General features: G+C 39.0%; 2 long non-coding RNA genes across 12 annotated transcripts in view; one reads left to right on the top strand and one right to left on the bottom strand.

The window, feature by feature from the left end:
• LOC103827394 (uncharacterized) overlaps positions 1 to 14,397 on the bottom strand; it is a 95,470-nt gene that overhangs the window by 31,617 nt on the left and 49,456 nt on the right. For 4 of the 5 annotated variants that reach the window (XR_007777893.1, XR_007777891.1, XR_001989637.3 and 1 more), the window contains exon 3: positions 6,698 to 6,788. This is a non-coding gene — a long non-coding RNA (uncharacterized LOC103827394). Of the gene's footprint in view, positions 1 to 3,244; positions 4,464 to 6,697; positions 6,789 to 14,397 lie in introns of those variants that run through there. The other variant, XR_003945516.2, reaches the window with a different exon arrangement.
• The window catches only part of LOC103827393 (uncharacterized), a 48,593-nt gene continuing 48,218 nt past the window's right edge, over positions 14,023 to 14,397 (top strand). For all 7 annotated transcript variants that reach the window (XR_007777888.1, XR_007777885.1, XR_007777889.1 and 4 more), the window contains exon 1: positions 14,023 to 14,196. This is a non-coding gene — a long non-coding RNA (uncharacterized LOC103827393). The remainder of the gene's footprint in view (positions 14,197 to 14,397) is intronic.

Below are 14,397 nucleotides of genomic sequence, written 5' to 3'. Positions count from 1 at the left end.
ACAGCTTGAAAAGCTGCTGCAGCTAAAGCAAGTTTTAGACATTAATAGTAAGTCGTGCAAAAAAATACAAAGAAAATACAACTTGACTAACTGATCCAGAGTGTAGAAACAAACATGGCACTTTAATAATAGATCCACTTTTTTATATACAAGTACACAAAATCTATTATATGTATATGCACATAAAGTTAGATAGAAAGACAGGTATAAGCTCACACACAGACTTTTAGATAAAATGCCCTTTGTTTTCAAATTTGTACTGTGCCACAAGCATTTACACGGCTGGGTGCATACATTTCAATAAAATAAGAAAATTTGCATTGCTAAAATAAGAATACTAGAGTGCTTTTCAAGAACCACAACACCATCATTTGCACTACAGGATATTATTTACAAGTATTTAAGATGCTCTGTAAATCTATAATGAACATTGCAACAGTGAAAACTAATTTATTATGTAATGCACTGTTACATAAATTGTTTAAATTGTGTACAATATACACAGATGATCTCTTCTACTTGGTTAAATATTAAATACATCACTATTGCTCATCTTCAACTATTTTTTCCCATTCTGTATAATATAGTTTACTTGATAAAATTAGAGACACAAAGTACCTCTCTGATGCCTTAGCCTGGTTATCATGTGGTTTGGTTTTTGTGAATTTTTTTAATATTAAATTATTATTCATACTGTCATCTTAATTTAACTAACTTTATAGTATTTTGTAAGAAAATATTTTACTCACCATGTATTCCATTTTCTTGGTACTTAACAAAAGACATTTAAGCTTTTCTGCAATGTTACCTTACCCGCCAGAACCCAGTATCTTTCCAAAAGCTTGATGTAGCACATGACAGCAAATAAAAACCAAGCAAAACCCACCACCGAGAAAGTTGTGCCTTTTTGACAATGGCAGGAGTGAATGAGGTAAGACACTGTGGAAGATGTTTCTTAACTTGTAATTCAGCAAAGCATAACAACTGTCTTCACTTCTTTCTCATTCAGTGGAGCATTCCAAGATATGAAAAGTGAGTTAAACAAACCATTTAGGAGGGTAATCACAAAGAGCAGTTTTTGTCTGGGGGAGACCCTGGGAAAGTCTCCACTGGCTCCCTCTTTTTCATCTCAGGGCCACAGGCACCCATAACTGTTCTGGGATAGGCTGCTGCTTTGAATTGCCCTCTAGTGTTAGCCTTCATTAATTCCTACCTCAATGACAAATCCTGTTCAGGTTTTTAATAACGGAAAGTGGGTCAGCAACATAAGTTATGTTAAGCTAAAAAAATTAAACAAAAAATTTGAACAGTGGTCCTAACTTGTCTTCAGGTCAGAAGACTGTGAGGTTGACAAATAAATATTACATACAAAAATACAAGAAGTGTATATATCTAAAAGTCACCCCCAACCCTTAAAAAAAAAACAAAAAAAATCAAGGACAACAGATTTATAATAGAACTTACAAACATTGTATTTTTCATTTCTAAAATGTGAGTTTTACATTTTACATTTCTAAAACTAGTAAGTTTCTTATGCAGTTTCACAAAAATATCAATTTCTGAAGCAAATACTCAACATTCAGAGCCAAATTCGGTGTCATTATAGTGGGATCAAAACATCAAAAAACAGCAGAGTTGCTGGTGTCAACAGAACACAGTTTAGCAGTACCAATAACCTGGAAGGAATTATTTTCTCACTGTTAAGTCAAGAGTCTCCTTGTTACACCCTAAGCTCAGATTCAAAACAGGCACCATGAAGATCCAGATTTTAAACCTGGTAATACTAGGAAGGGAAGGCAAGCATTTTTCCCTGATTTTATTTCAAACTGTGTTTTATCTGCCCTCAAATTGTTTAGCAAGGTCATGAATCTGGGACTTAAATAAGTATGGAAAATATATTAGTAACACTTCCATGTCATACAAGCGATGGATTTCCACACACATAGAATTAAAGATGAGCTTATGACCTTTTGTTTAAAAAATACTCTGGTCCTACAGAACTACAATCACTTGCTCTGGCAGAACTGAAAAAATATTTTTAGAATTAGGTGTTAACACAATGAAGAAAAGTACAGATTTGAGTGCTGCTTTTATAACTCCTGTGCCTAGCATTAAAAGCAGCATTTTCCCTTCTCCTGAGAACCTGGAAAAAATCTTTTGGTTTTAGGGAGCAGAGGAACAGGGTAACCAGTACATAATCATTCTTTTTGATCAGGAGTTCTTTTTGCCTGTGGAAAATGCTGATGTTAAGTGTTATTGTATCAAAAGGGAACTCTGTTCCACAATAAACTTTTCAATATATTTAGAGAAGGACTTATACTTAGAGAAGGACTTAGAGAAGGACTTATACTTAGAGAAGGACTGTCTTATAAGAGCCATTGCAATGTTTCACAACAGATGGAGCATCTTTGTCTAATTTCTGAGCTTGACTAAAATATGGACTAACTTGCAACAAGAGAAAGCAAGGTATTTTCAGAATAAAGTGATAACATTCATAAGACCACAGTATCTTCCCATTCTACCAAGAGAAAATTTTGCCCCAAAAGAATACAGAAATTATAAAGCAAATGTGTTCATTTATCAGATCCACTGGAAGTCCTGCTAAATCTAGAAGTGACTTATATGTCTAGAAGTGACTTATATATCTATTTTGAAGCAGGAAATGATCAGTTAATTTTGGGAAGGTCATAGTCATATTCATAATTATAGTACTTTCTAAATGTCTAAGTAAAGTTCCATATGAATACTAAAATCCATTTCCTTCTGTGGGGAGAAAGGGCAGTTAAATTTTTTTTTAAAAATTTAAATTGTTCTTAATATCAACTAGGAAATGGAAGTATAAAAAAAAAAAATCACAAAAATCTTTGACTAGAGGCTTTAAAAAAAACCCCACCAACAAACCAAACCATCCACAAAACAAACAAAAAACCAAAAAACCCCCGTAGGACACTCACAGGAAGTAAAAACAAAGCTCTTAAAATTCAGTGGGTTAAAGAAAAGGTATAAATACTTCAGAGGTATTTGAACATTACTAAGATTTTTAAGTACCTCACAAATTAAAACTAGATATTGCTGATATCTTGCTTTGACTAGATTATCTTGATAATGTATTTCAATAAAAAGAACTAATTCTCTTATAATACTGGTCTAAAAATTTAGAATAACCAAAAAAGTCCTGCCCAAAATAAACGCATAAAAAAATTACCATGAATATCAACGTGTTTGAAATAAATACAAAATTAACAAAGCTAGAAACAATTGTTTATTAAACACACTACTCAATTAGCAATTGCATCTTCATACATGCCTTGTTTTTAGTGTGCAAACAGCAGTCTAAACCAAGGTGTATTAAGAAGCCAATACACCATATGAACACTTCACAGTTTTGATTACATTTCTCATTCCCCCACTGAAACCTTCAACGCATGGGTCTACATAAATTCCTCCTCAGACTTCTGTTGAAATTAGACAAAAATAACAATAAAAAGCAGGCAATGCCTTAAATATATTTACATTTGAGTAAGAAGAATAAGCATTTAAATATTCCAGTTCTCATATTTTAACTATTTTTCCTAAAGAATTTTCATGCCATTTGCTTTTTTTTTCCTATTGCCTAGCAAGATAATTTTATCAATAGACAAGGAAAAATGATGTATATAGGAAGAATTTAAGGCTGGCATGCTTACAACATGTTTCATTGAATGTCTGAAGTAACAATAAAAATTAATGTCTATTTAAATCTAATAGTCTACAAAACTCTATTTTCAAATAATGTAGGGCTGGATTTAGTTTAAACTAACAAAATCCAGAAAATTCAGTTGCTTCAGATTTAAAACTTAAAATAGTCATGCCTAAGATATCAAGCAAAATGGTTGATTTTACATGTATTTTAATAACTAGCAATAGGTTGCATTTATAGCTACAGATATCTTTAAGGAAAATTATTTCAGTTGCCTTTGTAAAGCAAGAGAAGTCCTTAAAGAAATCAAAAATGAATTGTAAAAGTAATCTGCAACAGTTCCTTTTGGATGAGCAACAAGCATGCATTGTCAGCTTTCAAATTCTGATTTAATTAACAAGACTTTTAGAGCCTCAAGTGTTCTACCTACAGTAGGAGCAGTAGAAGTGGCCATGAAAAGTTCCACATCTGAAGCACTTCTTTACTGAAGTCTGCACATTTTTATCTTTTCAACCTCATTACAATTAGATATTGCAAAACAGTTTACAAAGTCAAGCACACAGCTTGCAATAGCCACACCAGCAATTTTTAAGGGGCAAGCACTGCAGGCCCTTAATTCAGGCTGAACTTCCAACAAAATCAGTAGTTGTTTTGCTAAATAAGAACTACAAGAGAGGCTAAGAGTAGGAAAATAAAACAAATGCACCCCGCCACCTTTCTTGCAAGTTTCACCTACTCTTCAGGTCAAGAAATATTCATGTTGACTACCGAGTACAAAATAGCTCTAGAAAAAAAAAATTAAAAATTAATATGGGCCAATATTCTGCACAAAAATATTCTAGAACAAATCAACACCTTAAGTGGACTCTAATCATAACTGACAACTGCATCACTCTTAAAGATACTAGAGCTTGTAAATGGGAAAAACTCAATTACTACATTACTTTGCACTTCCTAAAAAAACATTTAGACTTGTCTTAAAGTTTTAAATACTTCAATATATACTAAATTTGTAAAAGGAAAGAAAGTGTGCATCTAATGAGAATACCATTCTGCAAATCCTTATTCATGGTTGTGAGTCATTAGGACTACTTGTGTATATTAAAGTTTGTAGGATTAGGCCCTAAATGTAAAATCCCTTTGATTTACAGTTGCGAACCAGAAACCACCTTTTTTGCTGAATAAGAATCTATGAGAAATACTCTGAACCTGTGTCAGACCAAGAACACTCCATCAAACTTTCACCTTTTAAATATCTCACAAGGGAGCCTTAGATACCTTTGCCTTGCAATATAATCCTGATTTTCATTAACAAGAATGTAACTGCTTTTGTACAGGAAAAAAAAAAAGAACAAACTCAAACTGTTCAGTGAAATCCTAAAATCCTTATTTTCCTAAGAAAGCTAGTAGAAAAAAAGGGGGAAAAAAGGAAAAAAAAAAGGAAAAAAAAAAGAAAATAAGAAAGAAACAACAGCAATGCAGTACCTACAAAGCAGTTTCTGGACAGACTGAAATTTTTATTTCTTTGGGAGCATATTAGGCATGTTACCCAAACACAGTTATAGCATTAATAGAAGTACTTCACTGTATGTTTAATCACATAAAGAAAGAATTAAAACTGAAAGAATTACCTACTCACTGATCACAAACTTCAAGCTATATAAAAGTTAAGGTTTACTTCCTATGCTTTCTGTATTCAAAATTTTCTTACTCAACTAAGAATTTTCTGTAGGAGGCCTTAGCTACCCTAAAATCATAGTATTGTATGAAAAATATATTCAGAACCCATCTGCCTCAAATACTTCTGTAACAGGAGGTGTACTTCTGGTAAATTCCAGTAATTCTTCAGTCCTACCAGCCACTACTTACAACAATGAGGAAATATGAAATCTACACCTCACTGGATTTGCTTGGTAGAAATTAGGAGTTACTGGGATAAACTGAAATTCTGGGTTTTTAAAATTCCTCTGATTTTAAGGTACAATTACTTCCTACAAAGAAAAAGTCTTCTTGAAGACAGACAGATTTGATTAAGAATAAAAACTGAATTCCACCTGAAAGTTGGAATTGCTAAAGTCACAACATGTTCATAAAATATGTTGTACTGCAATTATGTTCTGCTGAAGATAAAGTCTTACAGATTTTACTATTCCATTTTGTATTTAAACAAATTTACTCAATCCAAGACCAGTTGCTATTTTTATTTCAATTGTCTGTGTAAATGGTTAGTTAAGACTATTCGTATATGAGTAGATAGGTTATGATTACTCTGAATGGATTTCTCAGTTTCAGCCAAATGAGTGCTTTTAGTGCAAAGCAGGACTTGCAATATGAGTGTAGCACAGTCCACATTAATTCCTCTAAATTGTTCAGTGTTTTGCTATATAATATCTGTTTACCAAAAAATAAAATAAATAAAATTTCTGAATATTTCAGAGCCTCCATACAGATGGAAGGATCTGAAAGCCTGTTCTTTTTTTTCTGTTTTCTGCTTCTTTGCTTGTCAGGTAGCTAGTTTATTAATGCTTTTAAAACCAAATTTTACACACTATATGGAAATACACTCAGCTAGCTCTCCATTCTATTCTGTCTTTAACACACCCTCCCAACAACAAAAAAAAAGTTCTTGAAAAATATTTTTTTTTATATCATCCATACTTTGTTCTTGGATTAGCAACATTTCAGTTGGAGTAATTCCCAAGACAGGAATATGAGAACAATACTATATGGAGAATTTATATAGCTCAAATGGATCAAGGCTGTTGCAAACTCAGCTTTTTATACATATTTTTGGCCACTTCATTTCCGTCTGAGCACTGCCTGTGTTAATACTTTTACTTAGTGTTTTATAATTTTACAGGAGGAGTGTAAAGAAGAATTATTTTAACAAATAATAAATTTTTGAACAATCCCATTAGAACTGGCCTATTTTGAATACTCTGAATAAGTTATACTACTGTGTACATTTTTTAAAATAAAGAACATATGTAATAAGAGAAATGCTAATATAATATATACCATGCTCATGCTCCATCAACCTTCCAGAGAGTTTTTCAATCACAGGAGTAAGCCGTTCTCCAAAATCAGCTCTCTATTGAAAGGTCAAAACCTGCAATAAAAATGTCATGTATTATAACATATTTCCAACACCCACAGTTTCATGGTTGATCCCCAAACATAGATGTAGGTCATCAGCTTGACCCTCGCATTGTCTATGTTACAGGAAATCCTAATTTTAAAAATACTTTTTTTTAAAAACCAAACTGACTTGATTAGGAACACCTGTGATATGCCTTTTTATTATCAGAAGCCTCCTGAAACAAATCAGATTAGCATGTTTCTGCTTTCATTCTACCCACAGCATTTTAAGATGAAAGTAAAAGGAAGGAGGAAGAAAAAAAAAGAAGAAAAAAAGAGGAAAAAAAAAGAAAAGAAAAAAAGGACTAAGGGGTGCTGTTCTCCCTTCCTACCCAGTACCAATCCCTCTCTCCACCCTCAAACAAGCAAACAGGTAAGTTTTTTTAGTAAGTAAACTACTTAATGGATGTGTGATTACTGCTGTCATATTTCCTAAGATATGCTATTGACTGTTAAGTATTTAAATTCTAGTGTTTCACTTTAAGGAATTTGAATTTTTTTTTTTTTTTGCTCTTCAAGGCAGTACCAGTATTGCCTTTATTAAAATTCAGCCTACAAATATTAGCTACTTTAAAGCATATAATGGAAAAACTACTGTCATATAACATTCTGAGAGATGAAATAAAATTTTAGGAGTTAAAAAAAAAAAAAAAAAAAAGGAAAATAAAAGCAGCAGTTCTGATCAGGTAAGAACAAAGTATAGATACAGTAAATATAGCCAAATAGCTACTGGAGGAAATACTGCATTCGCAGAGACAAAAATCTTAAATCTATTTTGACTTTATTTGAACTTTTCATTGTAGACACCATAACAAGACACATCCTATGCTTAATAAATGAATAGCTGATGCCTAAATCAGCTCACCTGCTCATAAATACTTCTATAAATTTGTTCTTTATTCTTTGAGAGTATTCAAAAAAATACTACAAGCCCCCCTCACAGCTATGGACTTATAATCATCACCCTGCTTTAATAAGAAAAAGGAATTTGTATTTTCATGTATTCCACACATCAGGTATTTCACCTTTTTTAAAAAAAGTTTTTGTTTTTAAAACAAACACACCAAAGTTGTGGTCCCCCTCTGTGCTTACACTGAGATTTAACATGCTTGAAGATTATATTGAAACTGGACTTACATAAAGCTATTTTAAATGAAAATACATGGCTAAGCCCTATACGATGTGTAATTATCTTTTTCTCAGACCAAATCTTCAAGAGAATTTCAGTTTATGCTTAATAAAATAATTAGTTGTAACAAGATTCAATGCTAAAAAGTTTATTAATATTCTATTTACTGCAGATTCACTCACTAGAGTGTCTGAAAACAAACTAAATAGTCACGGGGTGGGGGGGTCCTATTTCTAACAGTGGTTTCCTTTAGACATTAATAACGATCACTGAAAGTCACTCCTATCTTTCAGTTTTAAGCCATATAACAATATCGCCTTCAGTTTTAGAAGACATCTTGGGAAACCTTTAATAAAATAAAAGCTAAATGTACATAATTTACATTTGCTACTGTTGTGTGCATATGGTAATAAATGTGTGTGTGTGATGTCATTCTTACAAACTAGCAACTGTTCATTATCGAGCTCTGGAAAAGTCTTAAGAATTAGATAAAGTTTAAAAATTTAGTATTCTCTGTAAAAAGATTTTTTTTATTTTTAATGATACACTAAAAATATTATTACATGCAAATATTAGAATAAAAAATTGACCAACTTTAAGTGTTAGCTGGACTAGAGCTCAAGTTGTGCTCCCTCCTTTAACACTCACCCAAATCTTCTAAAGTTCTCACACAGCATTTACAGCTAAAATCAGAACTATTTCTCAATTGTGGTAATATCAACTGTATCCCAAAGTTTTGTTATTAGAATAAGTGTTTTAAAAACTTACACTAAGGAAAGGGTTAAAAAAATCAGTACAGACATTGCCTTATATCCTTATGGGTAGAAATTTTTATACCTAGCTTATGCTGAATATTTCTGAAATTGTCCAGTATCCACAATGAAGACATTTTTCAATAAAGAGATTCCTTTTGAAATCCAACTTATGTATTAATACACCAGTACCTAAAAGTTTGACATAACTCCTGCCAATAATGCACAAAAAAAGCCTACAAAGCAACATTTTCACTGACTAAAAGAGGTTATTGGAAATCTGTTGCTACACCTCTCTACTCTGCCTGATGTCCCCTTTCTCTTTGAGAAGCATATCAACTTTTTTTCCCTATCTTTAAATACATTACTAGTTCCATTAAAAAGATAGATGGCTGTGAGAAGAGTCACAGAGGACTAAGTTCAAAAACAATTTGGGGAGCCTGTTCAAACAAAATTTTTCAAGTATTACTGATAATAGAAAACACAAATTTTTGAGTCAGGTTCCAGTGTTAGATATTAATGTTTAGAACTTATAATAATAAATAGGTGGAAAAAAAAACCTGGGGCAAACACTTACTGGTGTACATGAAGTTATTTTTAGTTTTAAAAACTTCCTGAGAAAAGTGTTTTTGTTTCTACACAAAAGCCTACAATTTCATTCTCTATTTCCTTCCCAGACAGTCAAAACTAGTCCAAGATGCGCTTTAACCTTGACAGTTTGTAATGAACATGAATTGCTCAAATAACTTGCAATGGGCCTTTGGGTGTGGGTGGATGACTGCATCTACAAAGCAGAATACCTGCAGCATATTTGTAGAATACAGTGATAAGCTTCTTGGTTCTTCCTTACATATTCAGGAGTTAATTGCTCCCCAGAGCAAACAACAAAATCCAGTAAGGTCCTACAAGAGGACCACTAACTGATCTGTGGTTACTTTTCCTGTAAAGAAAGCTCATCTGCTTTTACATGTGTAAAAGTGTATCAGAAAAGCAGTGATACACCTGTTAGGATGGCTTCTGACACTCAAGATGGGTGAGATGTGCATCTTCACACAGTGTTCACAGGCAGGGTATACAGTCAGGTAGTTTGTATGCAGATCCAGTTGTAATTCGCTGCAGAATTTGACTTACTAGTCATAAAAATAATTAAGGAATTAAAGACTCCAATTTATTTTTCTTTCCATGACATTACATTTTGGATGGAATAGTAATAGGTTCAGAATTCCAGAAGCTAAGGATAAAAAACTCCCAAACAATGAACTAAACAGAAAAAGAACCTCATGATACCTTGGTATTGCATATGAGGTCAGCCTTTAAAATGTTACTACAATAAGCTTTCTATGAAGTATTAGCCTAACACATTAAAAGGTCACGCAGATACACAGTCATACTTTCAAATTACTGTTATTTCTGAAAATTAAAAATTCTCAAGAGTTACTTTCAGCTTCAGTAGATTTATATCTATAAAATGACAGGGTACCTCTTCGAAACTTAGAGTAAAACTTTAGAGGAGGAAAAAAAAAAAAAAAACCCCAAACAAAATGAAGCTTATTTGGATGTTTTTCCTAAGAATCAGGATAAAGGATTAGACTCAAAAGAAACAAAGGAAAAAAAATTTCAAAAAAATGTCAAAAAAACTCCCCACACACTATGCTACATGTTATACCTAAGCGAGGTTTAATCAAGCATAGAATTTTAGCTTTCACTTATTGATAAAATATAAATATATATATTTAGATATTCAAGTTCAATTGATATTTCCTCCAAACGCAACTTTTCCAGGACCAAGTAATCCCAGTTAATGTTTTACATTTTAACTGAGGTAAAAAATGCAAGCAGCTCTACAAGGGTCTATTTAAGCTACATGATTTTTCCCCCCTAAATATCTCAAAATAAGGAGTACATCAAATATAAGAAAGGAAAAGTTACTTAAAATACGCTATATATTCATATTAGATTGCTTACTGCTTTCATTTTAGCCCCACCCACCTTTATGTAATTGTAAAATATGAGAACAGTGCAGCTGAGAAATAAGAAAGCTTAAAAGAACAGTTGTTTCATGTAGTAAAACGTGCTAAGCACAGATTTTAATTAAAATGAAAAACAGGTATAAATTGCATGCTATTGAACATGACTAGTGGGGAAAAATGCACACGCACCTGTACAATACTAAATTATAGGGGTTTTTTTGTAAATTAGCTATGAGTCAGGACAGTTATTTCATTGAAAGTGAAAGTCAGTATTTGTGAGTGCACTTCCACAGTGGAGTAGTGTAAATCTCTTCAAATTCTGATATTTCAAAGTATACACAGCTACAGTGAAACAGCTTCGTGCACATTCCCATACTGACTGTCAAAAAACATTTCTGAAAACACTCTGTAAGTAATGTTGCAGAGCTAAAGAAATGAGTGCTAAATCTCAATAGGATCTTACTTGTACCTCAATTTCAAGGATTAAGTGGAATTTTCTATCAGGGCACAAAGGTATGAATTGTGGAGACAAACTAAGTAGCTATTCCCAGCAAAAAAAAAAAAAAACTGAAAAAGTGTAATTTATGTACTGGATTAAAAGAATCCAGGGAAACTAGGGATCTGAGACAGAAAAATCTCCTTGAGCTGTTGGATTTCTGCATTACACAGAAAATACCTTGAATCACAATCCAGTTGCCATGCTGGAAACGCTAAGTTTTGCATTTCACTTTAAGACTACACGCTCTCAGCCATGTACACAGAAATCTTTTGTACAGCACTTCTGCACCCCAACTCTTCCCTACGTCCCTCCTACGTCCCTCGGTTAACTCGTTATTTTCGGTGCCCGGGGTGCTTAAGCGCAAGGCAGCCGCTTCTGGCTTTGAACGCCGCGGAGGGATGCGCGGGGGGTGGGGGGGGGGAGCGGGGGGGCAGCGTGGGGGGAGGAAGAGGAACGGGGAAAGGCTGTGACCCGGTCCAACCTCCCAGCCCCGCGTCCCTGCGGGCAACCGGGGAGGCAGCAGCCGGTCCAGCCTCCGCTGAACGGGCGCCTTAACGGGGGGCCCGATGCTGCCTGCATTCGCTGCGCATCCTGCCCGCCCGCCAGCTCGACGGCAGCCCCGGGCGCCCGCCGCTCGCACGGCATCGAGGAAAATATACGCCATACGCCTTCCTGCCTCCAGAAAGAAAATTAAAATAATGAAAGTAAAAAAAAAAAAAAAAAAAAAAAAAAGTCGGGCGGCCGAAAGTAAAGAGGGAAGTAGGAAGACGAATAAAAAAGTAAGGCTTAGAAATTGTGGCTGGGAAAGAGCCCGCTGGCCTGGCAGCGCCCGAGCTCCCTCCCGGCCCCGCCGCACGGTGCTGTCCCCGCCGGCGCTCCCGCCACAAAAAGATGCCTTGTGAGCCTGTGTGCGCAACTCCGAAACGCGAGCGCCCACGCCAGAGCCGGCCCCGAGGGGGTTAAACGGCTTCGTGGAGAAAAAGGCACCGTGTCACATATTATGTGTGTATGTGTGTGTGTGCGCGGAGGGGGAATCGCCCAGCGCACAGGCTGCGAGAGATCTCGGCGCCTATCACAATAAGCACGATCGCGTTCCTACAGCTACGAGAGACCGAGAGCTGCTGGCCACCGAGAAATGACATAGAAACAACCACCAAAAAATAGCTAAGCCAATGACAAATAGCGACCCGGGTGACAGAGACAGAGAATTTTGTAGGCGGAGAAGAGGAGGTGAATGGCCAGCTCTGATCACAGTATTAGGCTGGGCTATCTATGGGGAGGGTATTTACTTGGTTTTGGGGTGTGTGGGAGGAGAGGAAAAACACCTACAAATAGCTGGCACGATTCAAATGGTCTCGGATTATGTTTCCCCCCCTCCAGTCCAGGAAGGAAACTCGCGTTTTAACGCTACGAGGGGAAAAAATAGCTCTGTGCAATAGGGGATGAAGAGCACTTTGGTCATTCGTTAATACCCAAAGGGGCAGAGATGATAAATGTGACAGCATGTGGCAGCACTACCGTCACCCGGGCTCCTGCAAAAGGCGGCTCCGTATCGCGACACGGGAAATTAAGCGATTGAGTGGGAGGTGGAGAAAGCGCTTAAACGGAGAAGTTAATCTGCTAACATGGAGAGGAAACAAACGGAGAAAAAAAAACTGAAGGTTGTCCTCTATATATATTTTTTTTGGGGGGGGGTGAGGGGGGAGAAGGGAAAGGGAAGAGAAAGAGCGAAGGGGCATTAATCCAGCTTACGAAAACATGGGGAGAGAGGAAGGAGGAGGCGGGGGGGGGGGGTTGGGGGCGGCGGGCGAGAAAGGGAGATGTGCATGTAAGTGTGGAAGTCATCCTGGCTGCTGCTGCTGCAGAGCCGGGAAGCAGGAGCCTCCGTGTCCCGGGCGCTGCCCCGAAATTTCCACGGCGGAGAGAGGAGAGGCGGGGGGGTGGGGGGGAGAACGCGGGAGGGAGGTATCCGCTGGCGGGGGGGTGGTAGGGACCGGAGAGGAGGTGAGGGGAAGCCTGTCCTATAATGTCCCGGGAGCGCGGGGCACAGGGACCCTCTGGAGCTCCGTCTGTCCCGCGGCTCCCGCCCCCCCCCCCCCGCCAGCCTCCGCGCCGCTCTCCCCGGGCCGGGTGTAAGCGGCATTCCCGGGATCCCCGCCTGGGCGCGGTGCCGCCCCGGGGAGCAAGAGGGGCTACCTGCCGGAGGAGACGGCCGCTCCCGACTGCTGAGGCTGAGGGAAGCGACTGACAGATCCGCCCAGACCTGCCACCGCCTCCCGGAGCCTCCCGGCCCGCTGCCCGCCGGGCTCCCGAGGTGACTTTTCTCGGCGGCGGGGTGCAGGTTGCCCCCGTTTTCCAAAGACGCGCTTCCCCCGCCCGCCCAGCTCCCTCTGCCCCAGCCGCGCCCGGTCCCTCCGGCTCTTACCGCCTGTACCGACGGCGGCAGCGGCGGCACCCGCTCCGAAGCGCGACGGTGAGGGTGGAAGCGGGGTAGCGGAGGGGAAGGGAGGTGAGTTTCGCGGGGCGGGAGGGCGGGCGGCCCCCGCGCCTCCCCCGCGGCGGCGGTAGCAGCGATGCGATCGGGCATCACTCGAAAATGGCGCCGAAAGAGCGGAGGGCTCTTCATTCAAATTCGTTAGCGCCAGCCCCGCCGCCCCGGGGCATGCCGGGAACGGGGGGGGGGCGCGCGGGGGCTGAGGCGGCAGCGCCGCACGGACACGGCGCTCGCTGTCAATGCCGCCCCTCCCCCTCCCTCCCCCCCCCCGCTCCCGCCGCCCGCGCGCGCGCTCCACGCCCTCCCCGCTCACCGCGCGCTCCCGATCCAACCGCCGCTAATGGGGAAAGGGGGGGTGGGGGGGGTAGAGAGGGAAGGAGGGAGGGAGAGGGAGAGAGAGGGAAATGTCACCCGGAGCCCGGGCCCGCGGGGGAGAGGTGGCGCGTTAGAGATGTGTGTGGGAGAGAGGGAGCGAGAGAGAGAGAGAGAGAGAGAGGGGGAGCGAGACCTCCGCTGGCCCCGCGAACTTGTCAAGGTAAAGGCGCCGGTGGAAGGGAGGGGGGTGGATAGGGGGGCACGACAGCGGATTTTGGGAAGGTAGGGAAAGGAAGCCCGGCTGGGGGAGGGGGATGCGCGCCAAGAGGACCTGAGGAAAATATGAACAGCGCCTCCCCTCCGCGCCCCCCCCGCGCCTCCAAGGACCCCCGCGGCTCCCGCTGCGCTCAGGTTGCAGCCT

This window comes from Serinus canaria, chromosome 1 (genome assembly GCF_022539315.1).
Source record: "Serinus canaria isolate serCan28SL12 chromosome 1, serCan2020, whole genome shotgun sequence".
In the NCBI taxonomy this organism is placed as follows: Eukaryota; Metazoa; Chordata; class Aves; order Passeriformes; family Fringillidae; genus Serinus; species Serinus canaria.
This window is presented reverse-complemented; position numbering and strand designations above follow the sequence as displayed.